Below are 15,302 nucleotides of genomic sequence, written 5' to 3'. Positions count from 1 at the left end.
ATAGATAGATAGATAGATAGATAGATAGATAGATAGATAGATAGATACAGATGATACATAGATAGATGATATAGATAATATATATAGAGAGACAGAGCTGGATATAGAGAAAGAATGTGTTAGTTTCTTGATGCTAAGTCTACTTGACTTTCTCTCATCAGTGTGGGGAAGGGGAAACTTCTTAGTCAAGACATTTCAACATCATGATTTCAGTCTCACCAACTAAGTTGTTGACGTTTTAGTCTAGAAAAGTGGGTTAAAGGTCTTGGACCCTCACTTCAGCTCCATTTTGTATGTTCTTATTTCAGATGAAGGTACTAACAAGACATAATGTCATAAACCGAACAATGCAGTGTCCATCCCCACCACCCTTCCATCTGCCATGAAGAAGCGTGGATGAAAGAGTCTGGCTTGTTCCTTAAGCCCTGTTCTTTTCGTTTCTCACTGCACAAGCAATAGAAAGGAACAGGATGGGATGAGAGAAAGTGATGGCTCCAGATGGAAAGCCATAGAGTGGGGCTGCACGGCTTATGTTTGAGTCTCTATGCTCTGTTCCTGTGGGTGTTTCAGATGTTTCTTCTATCACAGAAGAGTCCCTCATCTGAACCGCCCCACCCCCATACCCTGGCTTCAGAAGATGTTGGAGAGACCAAATCATACAATAAACCAAAAATGATTAACTCTCCACAGGGCAACCATTTTAATATTTTCTAAGCTACAAGCTCCAGCGATAATCTACTCTGGAATTTATCATCGTGGGTTTTTTTTTTTTTTTGTAGCTGAATAAAACATTGGATATATTTATGCCAATAATGAGCTGCTACTGGGTAAAGAAAGCCATCACATCTGGTTTTGAGATGAGTTCTCATAGGGGGCGAGATTGGAGAAAAGTTGGAGATAATGTTCACCCCAATGCCATTTGGAGGATTCTGAGCCATTAGCTTATTAAAAACCTTGATGTCTCTCAGCTGTTCTAAGTAGTGGCACTTTCTGCATGAGCTGTGTGTGTGTGTGTGTGTGTGTGTGTGTGTGTGTGTGTGTGTGTGTTGGATGCATTTCTTCTGATGTCTCTTCTAATTCTCCTATACAACTACTGTGCTTTGCCTGAGTTTGTAAAAGAAACTTTTATTCACCTGTTTCAATTTTTATCTCAGAGGATTACTGCCTCCTTCTGCTAACCTAGGCCTAGCCCTGGAAGCTTCTAGCCTCCATACAATCTAGCCCAGGCCTACAATGTTCTCAGCCTCTGAATCTTACTGCTTAAAAAGCTCACCTTTCCTTGTTTTTACTGAGCTCTGGGCTGGCTGATTCAACTCAACTGTTCTGGCTCAAACTCCTCTCCCAGATGACTTATTCAATCTGGCTCTTTCTTATTCTCTATCTTGTTTTTCCTTCCACCTCTCTCTGTAACACTCCCCCTGTAAAACTGCCTCTCTCTCTCTCTCTCTCTCTCTCTCTCTCTCTGCATTGCCCAGTAAGCAGCTTCCCTTTCTTCTCTCTTCTCCCGAGAGTAGGGCATGTTCTAGTCTGTCATATCTTTCTCTGATTCCTCACTGTTTCCGCCACTCAATTAGACATCATTTTCAAACATGGGTGCTTTCTTCTGCTCACTAACGTTACCTTTATAATTTTAATTTTTTTTTCTTACCTAATACTCGCTCTGTACCAAGCTGGCCTTGAACTCCGATCTGCTTGCCTCTGTTTCCTGGGATTAAAGGTATGTCTGTATTCCAGCTGGATCACATAGACCTAGAAGGTCTTTGGATGTGATCTTTTGTCAGAGCGGCCATGTCCTAAACTAAAATTCCTCTCCATGAGTTTTTCTTAGAAGCTCTGAAGAGGTGTGCCCTCCCTTCCCTGCTGTCCAGTGATGGCACAAATGACTTGTCTCAAAACCTTCCTGATCCTCCCTCTGGGGAGTAGAAACTGGTGGTGGAGTCATGCTGCAGAGGTTAAGGCAAAGAAGCAGAAGGAGGAAAGAATCCCACTGACAAAAGGCTTCAAGTCAGACTTCCATTCCTTGACCTAGGTAGAACTTCCTTCTTTTGCTGGGTTGTCTGTCACATCGCTTTCATGGCTATTTCCCTAGATGAAGAAAGAAACAGCACAGGAATGCGTGCATATGTGTGTATGCAAGGAGTGTGTATGTATGTGTGTGTGTGTGTACGTGTGTGTATTCATGTGCGTGTGCATGCTTGTGCATGTACGAATGACAGAGAAGAACCTCAGTCCTCAAGCACTGCCCACCTTCCTTTCGGAGATGGGCTCACCGGTTAAGCTGAGCTGACTGGTCAGTACACTCAGGAATCCACCTGTCTGGGTCTCCCCAGCCCTGTGAGTACTACGGTGTGCAATCATGCCTAGCTTTGTCGTGGGTGCTGGGGTTAGAGCTCAGTTTCTCATGCTTACGCAGCAGGCACTCTACCGTGGGAGCCATCCCCCTGCTCTGATGACCTGCATTGAGACCAGGGCAGCACTCGGAGTTCACCAGAAGCTACACACCTCCACTTTATGATAGTCACAAGCGTTCTGTGCTGGTGCTTCTGCTACTTGTGCTAGCTGTGGTCGGACGTGGGAAGAGATTTCTCTTTACAGTAGTGAAGACATGGAGGCAAAGCAAAGAAGGAAGAAAACAGTCTTCCATTGACACTGTGGGGTCCAAACATGCTGTCTTCGTTGCAAGTGCCACCTAATCCTAAAACTAACCCTTCACGACATCAGTTCTCCTTACACTGCAAGACCATTGAAGACCGGTCAGAGGCATCTCTACTTGTTTCTGTGAAAACTGATCCACACCCACCTGAGAACACCTGCCTTGTGTTGAGCTTGTGGCGCACAGAGCACCATTCGGAGAGCACGTGTGTTTTCTAGAAACCCTAGAGCAATCAAAAGAAAAGTGGGCCAGATTTACAGAGGGGTGGGGAGGCTCACTCTCAACAAAAATTTCTCAGCTTCAGAACCACCAGTGTGTAAGGCTGGTTAATTCTTTGAGGTGTGAGCTGTGTGGTTCACTATAGTAAATGCTGCAGAATTTTGAGCCCATCTATGGTCTATATCCCATTGGGATAAGCTGCTAGTTTTACATTTTACTATAATTTTGTATAAAACTGACATCTTGTTAATGCTTCTTTTAAAAAATTCATTAATCAAATAGTACTTTTTCCCTTTGATAGAGTGTTGTTTGAATTCTGTTGAAATCTTTTTTTTAATTTTTTTTAAATTTTTTATTAATTACACTTTATTCATTTTGTATCCCCCCATAAGCCCTTCCCTCCTCCCCTCCCGATCCCACCATCCCTCCCCTTTCTGCATGCATGCCACTCCCCAAGTCCACTGATAGGGGAGGTTCTCCTCTTCTTTCTGATCTTAGTCTATCAGTTCTCATCAAAAGTGGCTGCATTGTCCTCTACTGTAGATCCAAAACCATTTTAAAAAAATTTTGGAGCACCTCATTCTTTAATATTAGAGTATTGGGTTCAAATTCTGTTGAAATATATCACATCATTTTCATGGCTATTGCCCTGGAAGAAAGGAACAACACAGGTGTGTGTGCATATGTATGTATTGTGTGTGTGTGTGTGTGTGTGTGTGTGTACGCGCATGTGTGTGCAATCATGTGTATGTGCATGTTTGTGCGTGCTTGAATGAATGACAGAGAAGAACCTCAGTGTTGCTCCTCAAGCACTGTCCACCTTCCTTTCTGAGATGGGTTCTCATTAGCTCCTGGGATCACCAGTTTAGCTGAGCTAACTGACGGCAAGCCCAGGGATCACCATTGCATTAGATCCAGAACTGTTATTTTTCACATTTAAAGCCAAATTTTACTCACTATAAGTCTCTCTCTACAGTGACATAAATGTTTATAGATAAAGCTAGGGAGATGGTCAAGCTGGTGAAGTGTTTGCCACACTTGAAGATCTGAGTTTAAATCTCAAACATGTTCAAATCGATGCCCAAAACCAGAAGCAGCTGTGTCTGCAATCCCAGTACCAGGGAGCAAGAGCTCTCAGGCCAGCCAGTCCAGAAAAAGTAATGAGCTTTGACTACAGTGAGCGACCCTGCCTCGAAGGAGAGAGTGGTGGAAGAAAATACCAGTCTTATGACTTGATGTTGAAACATTCCGTCTTATGGGGAAACTCCTTAAGCAGGAAAGTAAACAACTCAAAATAACTTCAGGAAGTTCCTAAAACTGACCAGATTCGTTAGGTTATTTCTTCCCTCCAAGAGTTAACAAGCCATGCTACTGAGAATCACTCTCAGACACACCAACCTGCAAAGGAGACTAAGACCAGCCCACATGCCTAAGAAGAGATTTAGACCAGAGTAATTTGGAAGGGACACTCTTTAACCTGTTGAGTTACAGCCACATGAACACCCATGAATACAGTTGTCCACCCCTCCCAAATAAATAATTAAAGAAAAATCTCAAAGGCTGGAATGATCATTTCCATCAAAATCCAAGAAATCACCTGGTTGGATTCTGCCAGGATAATTTTAATAATATATCTTCTAAAGTTCCAAGCATGAATTATTTGCAACAAGAGTTTGATGGTAATAGCATGCATCATGCATTAGTGCTCAACACTGAATAATGCAGGGCTCGTATAGTGTGGGTCGATAGCATCTGGATTTCTCCAAATTATTTTTTCTTTGCTCTTTTACCGAGCAGTTGGTCCTTCTGTGAGACTGGTCCCAAGGTTCCGCTAAGGCAGTGAGCCCCTCTGTTACCTTGTGATTTAAAGGCACAGCGATTGCTCTTCATCCCAGATTGATGGTCCTTTGTCCATGATATCTCCTCGAGTTCCAGACAGCAGTTCTTAATTAATTGATGAAGCTGGCTTTTCCAGCGCATTGGTAAAACATAGGCTCTAGGGGCTGCACGGGTAGGAAAAAACAAAAGTGAAAAAGAAGCCATTGAGTAATGCAATCTTTGCCCAATCGGAAGCAAATCAAAAATTAAACATGACAGTATAGTAAGGCTAGATAGTGTGACTTGTAAGCCACATCTATAGCCCCTTCCACAATCCCCCAATTATTACATCCTTTCTGCCCTCAGCCTTTCCCATCCTTTTTCTCCATCTCTGGGTACCTTTGTATCTTCTTGCTCTCCAGTTACACAAATAAACATCTCCCCCAGATTCTTTCCAGATCTTCCAAACACTAAATGCCCAGTGCCTCACAAGATGCCTGTTGCATGGTGAGCATTTAGAAAATACTTGTGCATGACCTGAGTATGCATTTGGAACTAGATGGAAGTATCGCAGTGACAGTATGCATGTCCCCATTTCTGCATAACAGTTTCCCCAAAACATGATTGAATTGGATCAATTAGACACTGTTGTTTTCGCTGGCCAAATCTCCTTCCTGGGAGAGTTCCCATAAGCCATTGGGGTGCCTTCAACTTCACATATGCATCAAGGCTCTTGTGCTGAGCTCTGTGATAAGTGCTGATACTGAATGGACAGCATGAATGATGGAGCAATGTCTCCTCAGCACAAGCAAGAGTTTACTAAGGGATGTGAGGAGAGTCCAGGGCATGATGGACATGTTCACAGTTTTGACTATGATCCCTGTTTCTAGGGGTAAAGACAGATGTTAAAACTTATCAAGGCTGTATCCTTTTTTAAAGCAGATATTTTAATTTTACCTTTTAAATTACTTTTTTTTAATATTAGTTACAGTTTGTTAACTATGTATCCCTGCTGTATCCTACTCCATTATTCCCTCCCAATCCATCCTCTCTCCCTCATCTCTTCCATGCCCTGTTCCAAGTCCACTGATAGGGGAGGACCTCCTTCCCTTTCATCTGACCCTGGTTTATCAGGCATCTTCAGGACTGGCTGCAAAGTTCTCCTCTGTGGCCTAGCAGGGCTGCTCCTCCCTCAGGGAGCGGGGGGGTTCAAAGAGCCTGCCGTTGAGTTCATGTCAGAAACAGTCCCTGTTTCCCTTATTAGGGTGCCCACTTGAATACTGAGCTACCATGGCCTAGCAGAGGTTCTAGGTTATATCTTTACATGGTCCTTGGTTGAAGAAACAGTCTCATAAAAGACCCCCTCATGAAACTGAAAAGCTTCTGCAAAGCAAAAGATACTGTTGCCAGAACAAAAGGACAGCCTACAGGCTGGGAAAGGATCTTCACCAACCCTATATCTCACAGATATATCTGTCAGATATCTATATGTGTCTATCTGATATCTGTCAGATATCCATATCATATATCTGTCAGATATCCAGAATATATAAAGAACTAAAGAAGTTAAAAAGCAACAAATCAAGCAATCCTATTAAAAAATGGGGTACAGAGCTAAACAGAGAATTCTCAGTAGAGGAATACAGAATGGCAGAGAAACACTTAAAGAAATGCTCAACGTCCTTAACTATCAGAGAGGTGCAAATCAAATGACCCTGAGATTTCACCTGACACCCATCAAAATGGCTAAGATAAAAAAACCCAAGTGACAACACATGCTGGAGAGGTTGTGGAGAAAGGGGAACCCTTCTCCATTGTTGGTGGGAATGCAGACTTAAATTACTTTTTATGAAGCTGGAGAGATGGTTTAGTAGTTAGGAACACTCCTTCAACCTCCGCTGTTCTTCCAAAAGAATAAGTTCAGTTCCAGGAACTCATGTTGGTTAGGCTGTTCACAACCATGTATAACTCTAGGTCCCAGGCATTTGATACTCTTTTCTGTACTCCAAAGATCTGCACTTACATATATGTGCACACACATACTCACACAGAGTTAAAATTTTAAAATAATTATATTTGTAGGTTACATACAAAGTAACGTTTTTCATTATGGAGTCGTCATACATATGTGTGATTATACTTTGTTCTCAGTAATTCCCCTCTTTTGCATTTCTTGTACTATCCTCTCCCTCTGGTTGGTTACCTTTAAATATATGCAGTTGATTTTATGTTGATCATATCTCAATAAAGATATTAAAATAAAGTATAAAAAGATGTTTTTTCAAATGGTTATTCCATTGCATCCAAGACTTGGGCATTGATCAGAATTTATGACTAGGATTTATACCTGTTCCTTTACTCGCTATGTGTTAGAATGTTGGGTGAGAGAGAATTTGACCTGAAACCATTATGGAAAGGGGAAGACCAAAATGAAACAGCTGCTCTTTAATGGGGGAACAATGTGGAATTCCCTTTATGTGACTCAAAAGTCAATGAATGACAGCACCAAGAGATAAAGAAGAAATGGTATCATAGAAAACTACATGGAAGACATAGAGTATCTCAAGTTAGATGCCCCAAGAATGTCCTCTGTGACTTAATTCCTGAGAGGTAGCATAGGCTCTGCGCATCTGGTAAACCTCCTCTTCACTCTCCAGGACATGATAAGATTGGACTTTTCAGGCAATGGGAAATGAATGTGAAAGTACGTGATTTCTGAGTGGATGTATTGATCAGTTATATTTGTGTCATTGTGACCAGAAACGTTCACTTTTGCTCACAGATTGGCAGAGGTCAGTGAATCGTCGCTTGGTCCGATGGTCTTGGGAAGAACATCATGGTATCATGAGCTGGTATCAGAGATGTTCTTAACTTATGGTGGACAGGAAGCAAAGAGAGAGACAGTCAGGAAGGTACTAGGAAATAAGACAACTCCAAAGAGAGACGGGCAGGGAGGCACTAGGAAAGAGACAACCCCAAAGCCCTCCTCTAGGTAACTTACCTAGCCAAGCCAGGCCTCCACATCCCAAAGTTCCTTAAAAAGAACCCCAAAAGTCCACTACCTGCGGATAAAAGTTTCAGAACACAAATCGTTGAGGGCCACTTTTTTATTCCAATCATTAAGCCATAACAAAGCACAGATCAACACTGAGTGTCCATCAGCGAGGTGACCTAGTGAACACAAGAGAGGCCAGGGCTGCCCTCTCATCACACTACGGGAAGCACTAAGTGTGACCCCCAAAGTGACACCCCCACAGTCATTTGAAGGCACTGATCTTCCTTTTGTTACTGCAGCCAAACATGTCTCATCCCAAGAGATACAGAAAATGCTTTCTCTCTTCGACAAACTCTGATGAGGTCCTTCCCAACCTACAGGCCCTAAAGATTAATGGCTCTACACAGGACATTTCAGTGACCTGTGTCAGCCTCTATTCAGATGGAGAGGCTATGCATATGTGCATCGTAGACAGAGGTGAGTTTTGTAACTACTTCCACTCACGTGTATCCAAGTTTTGACCCTGCTCACCTTCCAAACTGTCTTATTTCTCCCCTAGTCTATTCCTATGGGACCCCTTCCTTGCCCCACCCCACTTCACCCCTCTCATAATGTTTATGTGTGCATGTATGATTATGTGAGCGCATATGCACACGCATATCATGTTTAGAGCCTGCGCATGAGTTAAAAGATGACTCTTTCGAGTCTCAGTACAGTGAAGTTGTCTTTATTTCAACCATGAAGAAGAATGAAATTATCTCCAGATTTGCGGTCACAGTCTGTGTCCCTAAGAAGGCAGGTCCATCCAACTAGTACTGAAGAAGTCAATTAAAACAGCTAAATAAATAGGAACAGTCAGGGAAAGTATATTTGTACAATGTGGCCACATTGGGAAGAAGGGCAGAGATCCACTGAGCCCCTCAAGGTCACCTCCTCTGTCCTGTGAGATCAAAGTTTAAATAGAGAGCCAGAGTTGTGCACATCCATTCCACCCTCATTGAGGTATGGTCTTGCCAGTGACTGGCCCATCATTGTATGGGCTTCAGTCTCATCCTGTAAGGTTGTCTGACCAGTTATTAGAACTGTGTGAAATCTCTTTCTGGAGACAAGTTCCCCCTCAGGCTAGTGTCAGACTCCAGTATGTTCCTTCTCCCATCATGAGATTCCAGGCAGTGAGAGAGGCATCCCAGTTTCCTGGGGTCCATTGTTTCAACAACTCTAATAGATCAAGAGACATAAGCATTTCCTCAGGATATATTTTATTTTTATTTGTTATTTTTGCCAAGCTGGTTTTAAAAGGATGCAATTTGCAGAAAAATGGACACAACTGAGGATTGTCTAATAGGTAAAAGAGTAGTTTTGATCTAATTCAGCCACTGTTAATCTGACACCGGGAAGGGCTTGCCTCCCCATCTCTGTGTGAGTTGTAGCTGATTAACTACTTCTCTAAGATGTGCTGGTGAGAATTCAAGACCTTGGACCTTAAAGACATGTAAGCTCCCCTCCAAGCTGATGATGCCTTGCCTTGATGATGCCTCTTACATTGCAGATCCACCCAGAGGGCATCTCACCAACAGAGTCTGTTGAGCTTTCCAACACTCTCAGCCAGAGTAAGGAAAATACAGCTTCTCAGCAGCCTAGGTAACCAGTAAATTAAATCAATGATGATCTCCCATACGCCCTATGCAAGTTCAGAAGGACTGAGCTGAGTTCTCAAATATTAATTGCAAGAAGTGATTTGCCCATTCTGGGTATTCATGCACAGCTGTGGGTCAGTCTTCCTTCTTTAAGATCTCCCACCAGCAAAGGACATGTCCATATTCTTATGATTTCCACTCGCCACCTACCCCAGGCCAGCTTACTAAATGCGAATGTTTCCTTGTGACTAGCAATTCTCTCTGCATCTCAGAGGCTACTTTCCTTTGGAGGAATGCTAAGATCCACATTCCCCCAGCCTAAAACTCCCCGCCACATAAATCATAGAGCAAGGAGATTTTTATGCAAAATCAAGCACTTTCCATGCTTTCCCTTTGCAATGATTACATGATTTTCCCCCGAATCTGAGCACTATGTGTTTCATAAATAGATCCCTCTCTCTGCAAGCAGACCTTGGAAATGGATTATCTGTTTGGTTTGCATTTTGTCTCCCAGCCTTGCAGCTTCCATAAACCTTTCCTCAGAGATGTGTGTTGCAAACTTGAGAAGCTGCCAGTCCTTTGCGTGGGGACTCACCTGTCCCAAGTGGTGTGTTTATTATTAGAACTCCAGTCAAGAGATGCACAGGAAGCCTTAGAAGAAGCTGGCTTCTCATCTTAAGGGACCGGTTTTCAAATGACCACCACCAGGAAGAAAAGGATATAGGGCAAGAAACAAAAGCTGTATGTTTTTCTGTTAATTTTCCAATACTATTTCCTAATCTGTGAAGACATCACACATTTATGCAATGTATACTGATGGCATCTTTTTACCACTACCTCCCTCCTCTAGCTGTCGCTAGTCTCTCTGCTAGCTACGTGTCCTCAGCACTTATTGAACTCAGGGGTTCAGTAATAGTAGTAAAATAAAAAATGTGTGTTTTTAAATGTTCTTGTTCACAGCATGTCTAAGCAGATGTTTAGTTTCAGTAATCTTGTGTTACTTCCAAGAAAAGGATGGAGAAAGGTCAACATTTAAGAAAAAGTACACTTACTGCCGAGGAGACCATGCTGAGAATGTAGGTTCACTCACATTGTGGGTTGTGTTCCGTACAGTCAGTGGGGAAAGCTAAAGAGTGATTGATCTGTAAGGAAGCAAATATCTTGGGTTCAGGAGACATTTATCTTTGCAGGTACTAGGGTCTGAGTTGGAGCAACAGAACCCATGTGATCTCAGTGTTGGGAAGGCAGAGACAGGTAAATACCTGAGGCTCGCTTACTAACCGGCCCCACCCACTTACCTTGCTTAGTTCCGGAATAGTGAGAGATTCTATCTTAAGATGAATGGTACCTGAGGAATGGTGCTAGAGGATGTCCTCTGGCCTCCACACACATATTCACACATATGCATATTTGCACATGTGTTCACACACACATACACACGTTTGGGGTCAGGAGAGAAGGAGGAAGGGAGAGAGGGAGTGAAAGAGAGGGAGGGAAGCAGAGGCCACTTGTAAGACAAGGTTTCAGGTGCTTCTTAGCACAAATTCCACAAAGTATTTGCCCCATGTCACAGATTCTGTGCTATTCAGAATGTCCTGTTACAGAAAATGGAGCCTGCCGGCTCTGACCCTACATGTCTACCAGCCATGTGAGAGCCAAGGCTCTATGCCCAACTTGTCTAAGAAGATTAACAGGACAAAAGAGTCCCATTGGAGTGACATGGGAAAGGCTGACATAGCATAAACTAGAGGCAATGTTACTCAAGCGTAAGTGATTCTGGGGGGAAGGGAGAGGTTGAAACGAGCCCTTGTGCCTTTTCTAAACCTGAATTCAACCTGAGTATCAAGTAAACTGCATCATTAAGTATATGGTAAGTACTTCCAATGCTCTACAGTGCCTGAAGATTACAGGTAGGCTGTAGGTATGACCCTTTCAGGTGGACCCTCATCTACTCTGATGTCAGAGTCCCTGAATTTGGATTTCACTTCTCCTACATGTTACTTATGAAATGGTTCTGCAGGAAAAGGTATTTCTGACCTTCCATCTACTCATCCTCACTTGAAGAATGAATGATTATCAGGCCTTGGGCTATTCCTGGCATTACAGAGCAAGCAGCATGACATTCATTATCAACATAATTAAAGTAAATTCCCTAACTATTTTAACTGGACACCCTGTTTTACCGTACCGACCTACATATGAAAAGTCCACACACATTCAAAAGCACAGCCTAGACAGAGGAATGAAAGTTTGCATCACTAAACCTGGATTCTTCATGTTCTGTTTGATGAAAATGACTCAAAAAGCTTCAGTTTTCACCTTAGTGATGTGTTAACTATGGGCCAGTAATTGGATGAGAGTGAAAAGCTAGCTACTCTCACATAAATGGTCAGTCTAATCTCACCCCTGATGGCAGCACTGTTCACATGGCTCATTCTGGCTGTGAGCTTGCATCCAAATCCTAGCAGCTTCAGAAGCCTCTGAGACTAGAGAGAAATTTCAAAACTGAAAGGCATCACCCAGCTGTCCACACTAAAGATTTCTTGAAATGGTGCTAACTCCATTGCCTCTTACTTCGATCCTTATTGCTCCTCCCCTTCCTTTCTTGCAATACTGGAAACTTACAACTCTTTATATTGGACTACAGCAAGCTCTGACTAGAGGATTTGTGCCAATCTCCCTCTGCTTCTTAGATATAAGCTCTTAGGAGCAATGAAACCAATGTCCTTCTTACCTCCACTATATAGAGCATGAGCAATCTTTAAAGAGGGGGAATCAATCACTAGGTGATTAGTGAATGAATGAATGGATGAGAAAACAATGATTTAATTTACCCTTTCTAGGCAGCCTCTCTCTGCTGCTTTGACATAAGGCAGAGCTCAGGCTCTCGCTCTGAGTGGATGTTTAACAAATGTTTGTGTTGTGAATGAATAAAAGAGTGTGTGTGCAAACCTTGGGGAGTCTCTGTGAATACTTAATATCTCAGGCTAAATAATGCATTCAACATCTGATGACTTGGGTAGATCTGGGCATTATGTCTGTAGCAAGGAACAAATCATTGAGTTTGTCTCTTTATAAAACATGATTTGTGGGGTTATCATAAACTTAGGAATGCTCAGGCATGGAATCTAGCTTTGGTTGTGGGCATCACATAATAATTCTGTGTACCCCAATTCATCCTGACTTGAAGGCCCCTCTCTTTAACACAGCCTCTTTACTGAATATCTCTCCTTAAGAGCAGGCCTTTAAGTCTCTCTTATTTTTAGAGAGAGATACACAGAAAAACTCAGGTTAAAGTGTTAGCTTTTGTATGAGTTATTTCACAGACATTTCAGCTTTTGTTTGATGAAGTGGAGAAAGTATGAGGGAGTCATCAAAAATCAACAGAAGGAAGGCAAGTGCTGGCAAGGAAGCAAAAGGACTGTTGCTAGTGGGACATAAAATATTAAAAGGATACTGGCAGTCTGCGTCAAAATGGACCATCCACCCATACCATAACCAAGCAACTCTAGTTTAAAGAACATATGTCCATGAAAATGACTGCGTGTATCCAAAAGATATATAAAACTATTCATTCATCTTAGTCAAAAACCAGATGTGGTACATCCATATAGTGAATTATTACATAGCAGTTAAAAAGAACAATGTGTTGGCACAACAGGCTCATTTCTTTTTAATTAGAAGGAGATCTCACAAATACTGGGTTGAGGGTAGAAAACAATCACCAAATATTTAAAGTATATAGAATTCAGGCAGGCTAACATAATCAGTGAAAATGCAATTTTAGATAGTAAATTAAGAAGAGAGCCAGGCTGAGAAGATGCAAACATAAGACCCTCGGGGAATTAAAATACTTTCCCTCTAGCTTTCATGGGCAGAAATATTAGAAACCTGAACCTCATGCTGAGCACCTAAAACTCCATTTACTTCATAACTGGTATATTATTTCACCCAGAGGGGACAAGAATGCCACAGGAAGACCAACAGAGTCAACTAACCTAGACCCATGGGGCTTACAGAGATGGAAGCACCAACCAAAGAACACACATGGGCTGGACCTAGACTCCCTATACATTTGTAACCGATGGGCAGCTTGATCTTCATGTAGGTTCCCTAGTAAGTTGAGCAGGTGCTCTTTATGACATGGACTCTGTTGTCTGCTTCTCGATCACTGGCCTCAGTAGATGAGGATGAGCTCAGTCCTGATGCAACTTGATATGCTGGGGTAGGGGTGAGCTCCCCATTTCTGAGAAGGTGAGGGGGCATAGGGAGAAGAGGATGGGAGGGTAGGACCAGGAAGAGAGGAGGGGGGGCTACAATAGCGATGTAAAATGAATATATATATATATATATATAATAAAAATAAATTTAAAAATAGATAGATGTAGATAGATAAATGAATAAATAAATAAGTAGATGTATGTTACTGAGGAGGGCAAGAAAGATGGTTCAGCATTTAAGAGTACTTACTACTCTTGTAGAGGACCTGGGTTCAGTTCACAGCATCTGCATCAGGTGGCTCAGAACCTCCTGTGACTGGATCGGACCCAGTCTGACATCTATGGGATCTTGCACACAGGTAAGGCACATCAACACACACAGGCACATGTACATATGTGTAATAAATGAATAAATGAAGGAATGAATAAATAAATAAATATTTATAAAATGTTAAAGACAGGATGGAGGCTATAAAACAGTCGCCTGGCATGTGCAAAGTCTTGGGTTCAAGCCTAGCACCACAAAAGTTAATAGATTTATTAATTCATAGTAAGTAAATATTAAAAATGAATGGCAACAAATATTAGCATTTGCTTACCAAGATTGTTTGACCTCTTTCTTCATTTATTTAATGTTTTAATTACTTCTTTTTAAACATTAATGAATGGCCTGGGATGGCCTAATTTCTACTAATAAAGTCAGCTCCATACCCCAATACCTTGATATTTGTGATGTGAACCTTGCCACACACATTACAATAGTGATAGAGCAGCAGGGAACAGTGATGGAGCCATATCCTGGTGGCTCTGTAGTATATTAGCTACGTGTGCTGATTGGCTATTGCCAACTTGACACAAACCTGGATATAGCTGGGAAAAGGGAATCTTAATTGAAAAAAAAAATCCTTCATAAGTTTGTCCTGTGAGGAAGCCTGTGTGGGGAATTTTCTTGACTTATGATTGATAGAGGAGGGACCAGGCCATTGTGGGTGGTGCCTGTCCCAGGCAAGTAGTCCTGGGTAATGTAAGAAAAGGCTAAGTGAGCCACGATGAGCAAGACAGCGAGTAGCACTCCTCCATGGTTTCTGTTTCAGTTTCTGCCTCCAGGTTTCTACCTGGAGTTCCTGCCCTGCCCTCCCCTGGATCATGGGCCACAAACCCATTCCTCCCCAAGTGGTGTTTGTTTGTTTGTTTGTTTGTTTGTTTGTTTGTTTGTCTTGGTCATGTTGTTTTATTACAGTCAGAAATCTAAGACATTATGCGACCTCTGACACACCACCTTAACCTTTTAATATAGCGTGTGGTAGTAACATCACTGCAGCTTCCTAGGGATGAGCTAAGAATATTTAGACAACGCCAATTAGCTCAGAGCTGGTCTCGCAGGCCACAGAGTTGATAGAAATCAAGTGCAATGGCAAGGCTGTTGAAGAAGGGTGGGAAACACATTGGCCTGTCCAGACCACAGCCTGGAACTGCAGGCGTCACAGCCAGAGGGCCATGAGGGCTGGGGTTGCCATTTCATGTCATAGGAGATATACCTGCAACTGGGTCAGGAAAAGAATAGGCTTTCCCCCAAATCTGGACAACCCATACTCACAACAGACCATCTAGAACCCCAAAATAAAGACAGATGTTCTGTGCCCCTGTCTGAATCTCAGCTAAATGGCTCACAGAACCCTCAACAATGTCCTCCCTCAGTGGTTGCTACAGGACAGTGACAGTGACTGTGGAGAAAAGCAAGCCAGGGGTTAAGCTTTGGT

The sequence above is a fragment of the Psammomys obesus genome, unplaced genomic scaffold (assembly GCF_907164565.1).
Source record: "Psammomys obesus unplaced genomic scaffold, mPsaObe1.curated_primary_1811, whole genome shotgun sequence".
NCBI classification, from domain to species: Eukaryota; Metazoa; Chordata; class Mammalia; order Rodentia; family Muridae; genus Psammomys; species Psammomys obesus.
This window is presented reverse-complemented; position numbering follows the sequence as displayed.